The sequence below is a fragment of the Equus przewalskii genome, chromosome 26 (assembly GCF_037783145.1).
Source record: "Equus przewalskii isolate Varuska chromosome 26, EquPr2, whole genome shotgun sequence".
NCBI classification, from domain to species: domain Eukaryota; kingdom Metazoa; phylum Chordata; class Mammalia; order Perissodactyla; family Equidae; genus Equus; species Equus przewalskii.
Window position 1 is genome coordinate 38,899,116 of NC_091856.1, and position 9,558 is coordinate 38,908,673.

General features: G+C 47.6%; 1 protein-coding gene across 8 annotated transcripts in view; it reads right to left on the reverse strand.

Annotated features, from left to right (window-relative positions):
* Positions 1-9,485, reverse strand: part of EXD3 (exonuclease 3'-5' domain containing 3) — a 95,471-nt gene extending 85,986 nt beyond the window's left edge. For 3 of the 8 annotated variants that reach the window (XM_070594730.1, XM_070594729.1, XM_070594726.1), the window contains exon 1: positions 9,304-9,443. The gene's annotated coding sequence lies outside the window, so the exon portion shown is untranslated. Of the gene's footprint in view, positions 1-9,303 lie in introns of all 8 variants that reach the window. The other 5 variants (XM_070594735.1, XM_070594728.1, XM_070594725.1 and 2 more) reach the window with 5 other exon arrangements.
* Positions 9,486-9,558: the final 73 nt, after the last annotated feature.

The window sequence follows — 9,558 nt, forward strand, 5'->3', positions numbered from 1 at the left end:
CCTCAGGAATGACAGACTGTTCACCGCCTGCAGCCAATGAAAAGCTGCCACTCTGATTTCCGTCTCCTGCGATGAACTTGTTTTTTCAACCTGCTCAAGTTGCTCAGCTTCCTCCCAAAACCTAATAAAGGCGACAGCCCATTTTTCTCTTTGGACTTGCCTATGGTTCTCCATAGCTTGTATTTCCTGAATTGCAATTCCTCTGCTGTGGCTGAATAAATTCATTTTTTGGGTACAACAACTATTTCATTCTTAAGGACGACATTACTTGGTGATCAGAAGTAGGATCAAAAGAAGACCCTCAAGAACTCCAAGGCTGTTGAGCAAACAGGGGCCTGTACCCACAGAGCCCACTAGGCTCACTGCTTTCTTGCCGACCCTGGAATTGGAGGGTAACTCTCCTGGATCAAGCTCTGCTCTCTTGCATTTTGAGCTCTCTGACTTTATTTAGGATCTGTTTTTACTCTTTGTGAAGGCACTGTCCTTTTGGTGAGTACTCCTTTGTTTTCTTACTGGAAGCATGCTAGAATTTCAGGGTAATTCCTTTGGAATCAGGCTATTGTGGAAATTAATAGCAGAAACCTCAACTACACAGTACAGGGAGGCCTGCAGGGGAGCCCCGGCCCCAGCACCTCCTCAGTCACTCCAAACCGGAAGTACAACCACTTTACCACTGAGGGAAGACTTCTCTCCCACCCGGCAACAGCCCAGCCAATCAGAAACACTGCAGCTCAGCCAATCAGAAATGCCACAACCTAGCCAATCAGAAACGCTGCAGCCCAGCCAATCAGAAATGCCACAGCCCAGCCAATCAGAAACACTGCAGCCCAGCCAATCAGAAATGCCACAACCTAGCCAAACAGAAATGCTGCAGCCCAGCCAATCAGAAATGCCACAACCTAGCCAATCAGAAACACTGCAGCCCAGCCAATGAGAAACACTGCAGCACAGCCAATCAGAAATGCCACAACCTAGCCAATCAGAAACACCACAGCCAAGCCAATCAGAAATGCCACAGCCCAGCCAATCAGAAATGTCACAGCTTGGCAATCAGAAACACTGCAGCTCAGCTAATCAGAAATGCCACAGCCTGGCCAATTAGAAACATTGCACTCAGCCAATCAGAAACACTGCAGCTCAGCCAATCAGAAATGCTGCAGCCCAGCCAATGAGGAGCCGGTGTCATCCTGATCTGTTCCTCTCCCCCAATGGACTTTCCTTTAGAAAGTAGAACAGCTCCGCCCTCTCCCCCTTTTCTCTATAAAAGCAGCTTCCTCCCGCGTTCTCTGGATTTGCTTATGGTTTGCATAGCACACACATCCCGAACAGCAGTTCTTCTGGCTAGTCCTGAATATACTTGTTTTGAGGGCAAAATAACTAGCAAATTTGCCTTTTAAGTTGACACTATTTAGGAATTTTTCTTTTGCTTCCAAGAAAACCTCTGAGAAATGGGATCCCAGTCATCCAAATGCTCCAAGGGCAGCCCTCCTTCAGGGACCCCAGCCAGTTTTATGTTTAAAAACTAGGGTCCCTCCTCATACACAATTTTAACTAAATTGACCAACTTAATCAAAGATAATTTAGAACTCCAGTGGCCATTATGAGGAACTTTCCATCTGCCAAACTTGCTTTTCTCAGAACTAAATTAGAAGACCGCAGCTCTAAAATGAAAGAAATTGAAAGGCACGCATATTTTAACTGGTAGCTGGAGCCTTCCAAGTGTATTCAAGACTCGAAAACTGCCTCTTTACAACACACACTTCTAAATTAACTGGCGTGAACAAACAATCGAAAGACGTCAAAACGCTTTCTGAGGGCTCGCCGTCCCTCCCCGGTCGTGTGTCTCTGGATGTGCAGCAGCTGTCTCGTGCTCAGGCTCTGCCTCCGCCATCTTCCTCTGTCCTTTCCAAGCCGCCCCTACCTTCTCTAGACCCTCCACTTCCCCCTTCTAATCCTCTCACTGAACTTTCCTGTTTCTCTGAACCTCTCCTCACTCCCTCTTCCTCTGACCCTCTCAGAACTTACCCCTTTAAAGTTAAGCCCTTTGAAGATCCAGCTGCTAAATCCTTGATTTCTTATGTTCCCTGGACTAAGGCTGAATTACGAGCCATAGTCAGACTTTCCCAAAGTAACTGAGGATCTTCATAGATTTGCTGAAGAATTTAACATAGTTATTCAAACTTATCAACTTGGTTTCTCAGATTTATATCAATTAGTCCACAGGCTTGTCAGTGAAGGTCAGGCCCAACATTGGATGAAAATTGCCTGATGGGAAAATCCTCAAAGGATTTAGAAAAACAGACTTCCACTTTTTGGCAGGATGCCTGAACAACTGCTACAGAACCTCACCAAACAATTACAAAAGCTTTTCCTAAGCCTGTTGGTTGGAACAAAATTCAGGCTTGCATGAAAAAACCTGACGAACCTGCTCACGACTATTATAATCAACTGCAGATTGTTTTTAAGGAAAATTCTGGTCTTCCTTTAAATGTTGAATCCACTCAGGTAGCCATTAACTCCATGTTTATTAACATATTGAACCAGGATCTTTCTCTTTTAGTTAAAAGGACCAGGAAGGAATGGGAAACTACGCTCACTCCAAATTCAGTTAATATATCAAATCAGCTTGCCTGTATCCCAGAGGATTCAACAAAAAAGAAGACCACAGAGATCCTTAATTTGCAACCACAACAAATGGAGAACTCTAAACGAACTGAAAACCCTCCTGGCCTCTGCCGTTACTGCAGAAGCTGGGACACTGGGAAAAAACCGTTATAAGCTGAAATGCTCCAAACAGCTTCAGCCCTCTGGCCGATCCTTCCAGCGCCCTCCCGCTTCCAGTGATGGGACTCTGAGGAATCACAGGGGATTTCCCCAATCCTTCTTCTGACCGACCCATCTTGGAGAAACAACTCTCCAGATTGGGAATGAGTCTCTCTCTGTCCTTACTGACACCAGTGCTACACTCTGGCTGCTCAAGCCCACTGTTATGAAACAGCCCCTGCCTCGGAGAACTGAAACAGTTCAGACAGTGGGTCTCAAACTTCAAGAGGCCCCTGTCTCTAAACCGTCCCCTTTTGTTTAGGCCCTCTAAAAGGTGCCCACTCCTTTTTCTTTAGTTCCTCTGCCCCTATTCATTTATTGGGCTGAGATTTTTTAGAGAAATACCATACTGGAATTTCTTTCTCCATAATTCTAGAATTCAACAGGAGCAACCAAAATAGCCAATCAGGTGAACCACACGACCCTTCAACGCCCATTATTTGCTCCATCTCTGATGGCTAGAGCTAATTCCAAGGACGCTAACCAGTTGTCTCTGTTGGATCAGCTGTCACCTTCCTTATGGGCAAAACCCTCAACTGATTTCGGCAGAATCCAGAGCGCACCTCCTATTAAGATCCAAATAAATCCCTCAAAGCCTCTCCCCAGAATCCAGCAATACCCTATAAATAAAGAGACCCTTTGGGGCTGGCCCTGTGGCCGAGTGGCTAAGTTCGCTCCGGGTTTCACCAGGTCGGATCCTGGGCGCGGACATGGCACGGCTCATCAGTCCATGCTGAGGTGGCCTCCCACATGCCACAACTAAAAGGACCCACAACTGAAAATATACAACTGTGTACCGAGGGGCTTTGGGGAGAAAAAGGAAAAATAAAATCTTTTTTTTTTTTTTAAAAAAAGAGAGACACTTCAAGGCATTCAGGCAATAACAGAAGACCATGAGGCCTCATTATCCCCGGCACGAGTCCCTGTGACACCCCTATTTCACCTGTGAGAAAATCTAAGGGCTGAGGATGGAGACTTGTCCAGGCCCTCCAAGCAATAAACACTACTGTCATCCCTCATTGCCCTGCTGTTCTTCATCCCCACACTTCATGGGCCTCCATCCCCACCAAAGGCAAATTTTCCCCAGTGGCTGACTTATGCAGCACCTTGTTCAGCATCTCTGTGGATAAGGCCAGGCAACATCTCTTCGCTTTCACTTGGGAAGGACAACAATACACCGGGACAGTGATGCCCCAGGGTTTTACTGAAAGTCCTTCTTGGTCTTGCAAACCTTACAAGCTGATTTAGGAGACATAAGATTTCCTGAAGGTTCTGCTCTATTACAATATGCAGATGACTTGCTTCTCTGCTCCCTTTCCCAAGCCTCTTCGGAGGAGGACAGCATCCACCTGTTAAAATGTTCAGCCTTAAAGGAATACAAGGTCGCCAAAGAAAAACTGCAGTTTGTTCAAACTTAACTTCACTGTTTAAGACACCTGACCTCAGAACAAGGGCTACACTTAGATCCAGATAGAGGTCAGGGCATCCTGAACTTCCCAAAATCAAAAACCAAACACCAATTGTGAGAATTTCTCAGACTGGCCAGCTATTGCTGGAACTGGGTTCCAAATCTTTCTTTCATGGCCCAGCCTTTATATGCCCTACTCAAAACCAGCAACTCTGACCCGATTACATGGGAAGATCAGGATGACCTAGTTTTTAATACCTTAAAAATAAACCCCCCTGCCCTTCAACATCGCAATTATCAACTTCCTTTTCTCCTTTTTGTGTATGAAAAGGAAGGAAATGCCCTTGGGGTATTCACCCAAAAACATGGGACCATCATTGACTCATAGGATATTATAGCCAACAACTAGACCCTGTGGCATGAAGATACCCCCCTGCCTCAGAGCCATTCCTGCCACTGTCCTGGTTAAGGCCACCAAGGAAACAATCATGGGCTCCCCCAACCATCTTTGTGTACATGCTGTGGAAGCTCTTCTTATCTCTCACCACACACAACAGCTTTCAGCCTCTCGTCTCACCTCCTATGAGACCCTCTCGCTAACTGCTCCTCCTATAACCCTTTCTCCCTGTAATAGCCTAAACCCTGCCACCCTTCTCCCTCCTCTAAAGACGATACTCCTCATGACTGTTTGCCTCCAACAGATCACCTCCTGACTCCCCGTGATGATTTGCAGGAAACTCTTTGGATGACGCAGATTTCTCATGGTTCACTGATGTTCTTACTTGGAAAGTGAAAATGGCAAATATTGTGCTGGATTTGTAATTGCAACTCCTTCTGAAGTCATCAAGGCAGCACATTTGCCTTTGGCTACTTTGGCCCAACAGGCTGAATTATATGCTCTTACTTGGGCCTTCATTTTAGCTAAGGACAAAACTGCCAACGTTTACACTGACAGTAGATATGCCTTTGCAGTGGCTCACAATTTTGCAATGTTACGGAAACAAATGGTTTCTTTACTTCTAGCACAGACAAAATTAAAAACAGCCCTTATGCTCAGGAATTATTAGATGCTATACTTTTGCCTGCTGCTCTGGCCATAATCAAGGTCCCTGTGCATTCCAAACTTGGCTCCCTGGAAGCTAAAGGGAACCACCTCCCTGATATTTCCACCAAGAACACTGTTCTCAAGGAAACCAATAGCCATGCCTCTGCCATGGTCCAAAGGGATGTTTCCCCAAATGATGATCTAGAAAAGTTGGCCAGAGATGCCCAACAATTGGCCCCAGAAAAGGAAAAACAAAATTGGAAATCTAGTAACTGTTGGTTTGATAAAAAAGAGAGAACTCTGGTTTGGGCCAAATAATAATCCAGTCCTGCCAGAGACTCTAAAATTCCCATTACTGACTACAGGACATGTATTAAATCATTTGTCTGCTGATACTGGTGAGGAAATATTAATAAGGTCACAAAAAGTGCTACTTTGCTTGCCCCACCTGCCAAAATACAATCCTGGGAAACCTTTCCACACTGCTCCCAGACATTTTAAATCAGTCTCAGTCTTTAGGACTAGTTGAACATACCAATGTCATCATTATGACCCAACTGGCAAATTTGTGGAAGCTCTCCAAATCCCATGTCCAAAAGCGTTACTGTTCCCTCTTTTCCTTAGACAGACAATACTCTTAGCCGCATTTCCCAATCTACTGCAAAAGCGGGAAACCTCTCCAATTGTTAGATTTGTCACCAGAAACCTCAATCTGTCCACAATAGCAGTGACCCCTTAGTTCACCCCATAAGCAATTTCACCGGGACCCCAAATGCCACAGCATGCCTAAACTGCTCTGAACATCCCCTTTATTAGGTTAGAATATTAAATCTGCATGCCCTCATTCCTTGCCTCATTTTAACCAACCCTGGAAAGGGAAAATTAGATCCATTGAAGGTTTTTTTTTTTTTTCCTTTTTCTCCCCAAAGCCCCCCAGTACATAGTTGTATATTCTTCGTTGTGGGTCCTTCTAGTTGTGGCATGTGGGACGCCGCTTCAGCGTGGCTTGATGAGCAGTGCCATGTCCACGCCCAGGATTCGAACCAATGAAACACTGGGCCGCCTGCAGCGGAGCACGCAAACTTAACCACTTGGCCACGGGGCCAGCCCCTAGATCCATCAAATACATAAAAGATACTGCAAAGCAGCAGCATAACCCATACCATTTGTAGGCTTGCTGTCAGATCCGGATATTTGGGTAGTCTTTCCATATGTAATAATACAGTATTTGAGCCTTGGCTGAACGATGCCACTCTGTATACTGACCAATGGGTTCATAAATGCTAATACTTATGAGGGAGCCCTATGTTTACATCCTGGCTACTCTTTTTTATGCGAAGCCTTCAGCAATGGCCCCCATGCTTGGGCAACTCATTGTCTTGACAGCTGGAGGATAAAAGGACACTGCGCTCTTGCTGTATTTACTTTTCTATTTTCTATTTATAACAAATCTGAGGCCTCCCATTGGTCCTCTCCACTAAACCCTCACAATTGTCTTAAAAGAGAACTCCCAGGACACACACCTGATTCTATGTCCTACTCCCTGAAAAGGGCATTATTACCTCTTATTGGGGTAAGTGCCAATGAACAGATGATCAGAAAGCTCTCTCTGACACTAGAAGTTGAGGATTCCACTGCCAAGGCAATAACTGCCCAAGAAAGATCACTTGATTCCTTAGCCAAAGGGGTTTTAGACAACAGAATAGCTCTTGATTATTTACCTGCTGAACAAGGAAGCGTATGTGCAATAGGAAACACTGCCTGTTGCACTTGGATAAATTCCTCTGGGAAGTAGAAACTCAACTACATAAAATTAGAGAACAAGCCCATTGGTTACAACAAATTTCAACTGACTGGTCTTTTGATTTGTTCAGCTGGTTACCTTCAGGTCTAGGGTCATAGTTTAGAACCATCATATAAACTGAATTTGTCATATTGCTTTTAATTTCATTTTGCATAATCACTTTAAAATTTTCTACTATTGCCTGTTGAGTCTGCAGAAATGGTGTGCCAAATAAAGTGATGATAGTCCAGCATTTCAAAATGAATCCCAATGCTATGACCTAGACAAACCCCGAACTTAAAAGTGGAAAACGCCTGAGAGCCCCTCCTTCTAGCTTCCCTGATGCTCGAATGTGGCCTCTATGGTTTCCAATCACCATCCGCCCGCCCTGCAACAAAGCTCCTGGGAAAGGTCCTTCCCAGCTGAGGGACCAGGGGAAAAAATTTGATAAATAAACAACCAGAACTTGACCATAAATGCTTTCACAGAAAGATCTTGCTCAAAAGGGGAAAATGTGAAAAAGAGGCAAGGAAAACGGAGTCAGGAAGCTGTGAATACCACTCATCTCAATTTGCCTAGTGTGAAAATTAATAAAGAGAAAACCTCATTTAAAACAGAGCTGGGAAGCCCTGTAGGCGGAGCTCTCAGGCACACACCACCATCTCAACCTGCGCAGTTCTGGGCAGGAAGCCGCCCACTTTACCACCCCAGCAGGAGGAAGGACGACTTTCTCCTGGCCCAGCAACAGGCCCAGCCAATGGGAAAACATCGCAGCTCAGCCCATGAGGAGCCGTCGCAACCCCAGACTCCTGCTCTCCTCCAAGGGCCTTTTGCTCATCACCTCCCCACCCCTGCGCCCAACTCCCTCCTTTTTCTCTGTAGCGTGACATTCCTCCCCTCTGCTGGCTGGGCTTGCCTGTGGTTCTGCCATAGCTTGCTTGTCCCAAAAGGCAGTTCCTCTGCTATTCCAGAATAAACCCATTTTGCTGGTAAAATAACTGGCTGTTGTTTTCTTTTTAAGGCCAACAACAGCAAGAAGAAAGACTCAGTAATGACAGACTGTCCACCACTTGCAATCAATGAAAAGCCACCAATCTGATTTCGTTCTCCTGCAGTGAATGTTTGTTCAACACAATCCTCCCCAATCTCCTCCCAAAACCTAATAAAAGCTGACCTTCCCCCTTCCTCTTAGGACGTGCCTGTGGTTCACCATAGTTTATATTTCCTGAATTGCAATTCCTCTGCCATTCGCGAATAAACTCATTTTGTCTATAGTCAACTCAAAAGCAAACTTTCCAGCTATTTTACCGTCAAAACGAGCTTATTCAGAAATAGCCAAAGAAGTACAACTCAGATGTGCAAATACAAACCACAGGGAAATCCAGCAAACACGGGAGGGAGCTGCTTTTATAGAGAAAAGGGGGAGAGGGTGGAGCTGTTCTAAAGGAAAGTCCATTGGGGGAGAGGAACAGATCAGGGGTCAACAGCTTCTCACTGGCTGAGCTGTGGCATTTCTGATTGGCTGGGCTGCAACATTTCTGATTGGCTGGACTGTGGCATTCCTGATTGGCTGAGCCGCAGCACTTCTGATTGGCTGAACTGCAGCATTTCTGATTGGCTCAACTGCAGTGTTTCTGATTGGCTGAGCTGTGACATTTCCAATTGGCTAAGCTGCAGCATTTCTGATTGGCTCAGCCATGGCATTTCTGATTGGCTCAGCTGTGGTGTTTCTGGTTGGCTGAGCTGTGACATTTCCGATTGGCTGGGCTGTTGCCAGGTGGGAGAGAAGTCTTCCCTCAGCGTTAAAGTGGTTGTACTTCCTGTTTGGAGTGATTGCCACGTGACGGGGCCGGGCTCCCCTACAGGCCTTCCGCGTGCTGTAGTTCGGTTTCTTTATTAATTTCCGGGGGCGAAACAACTGGCTCTTTCATTTTTTTTAAGGACGGCAACCACGACCTGCTTCCCCCACTCTGGGCCTCAGTTTCCCCACCTGGGGGGTGAGCGTCCAGCTGTGTCCCCCTCCAGCGCCGGCTGCCGGCGGGCGACCCCAGGGCGTGCCCGCCCCTCCCGCATAGCCCGGGGGCCGAGGGCCTGGCGCGCTCGCGGGCGGGGGCCACAGCGGGCCCGAGGCCGGCCAGGCCGCCAGCTCGTCCACAGAGCGGCGCTGGGCGGAGCCGCACCCGCCCCGCAGCCCCTGGACCCGGCCCAGCCCGCGCCCGCCGCACTCGGCTCGGGATCCCTCACCTCAGCCGGCGGGGTCCGCCCGGAACCTTGGCCGGCCGCGGCAGCGGCGTCCACAGCGGGCCCGGACCGCTTTTCCCGGAGCACGGGCGCCGACGCGGCCGCGCGAGCTGTGGGCGGCGGAAGGGAAGCGCGAGCGCAAGGAGCTGGGGCATCAGCCTCGAGGGGCGGGGCCGACGCGGGAGGGGGCGGGCACGGCCGGATGGGGAGGGGCCGGCCGCAGGCTGGGGGCGGGGCCGTGCGGGAGGGCGGGGCCGG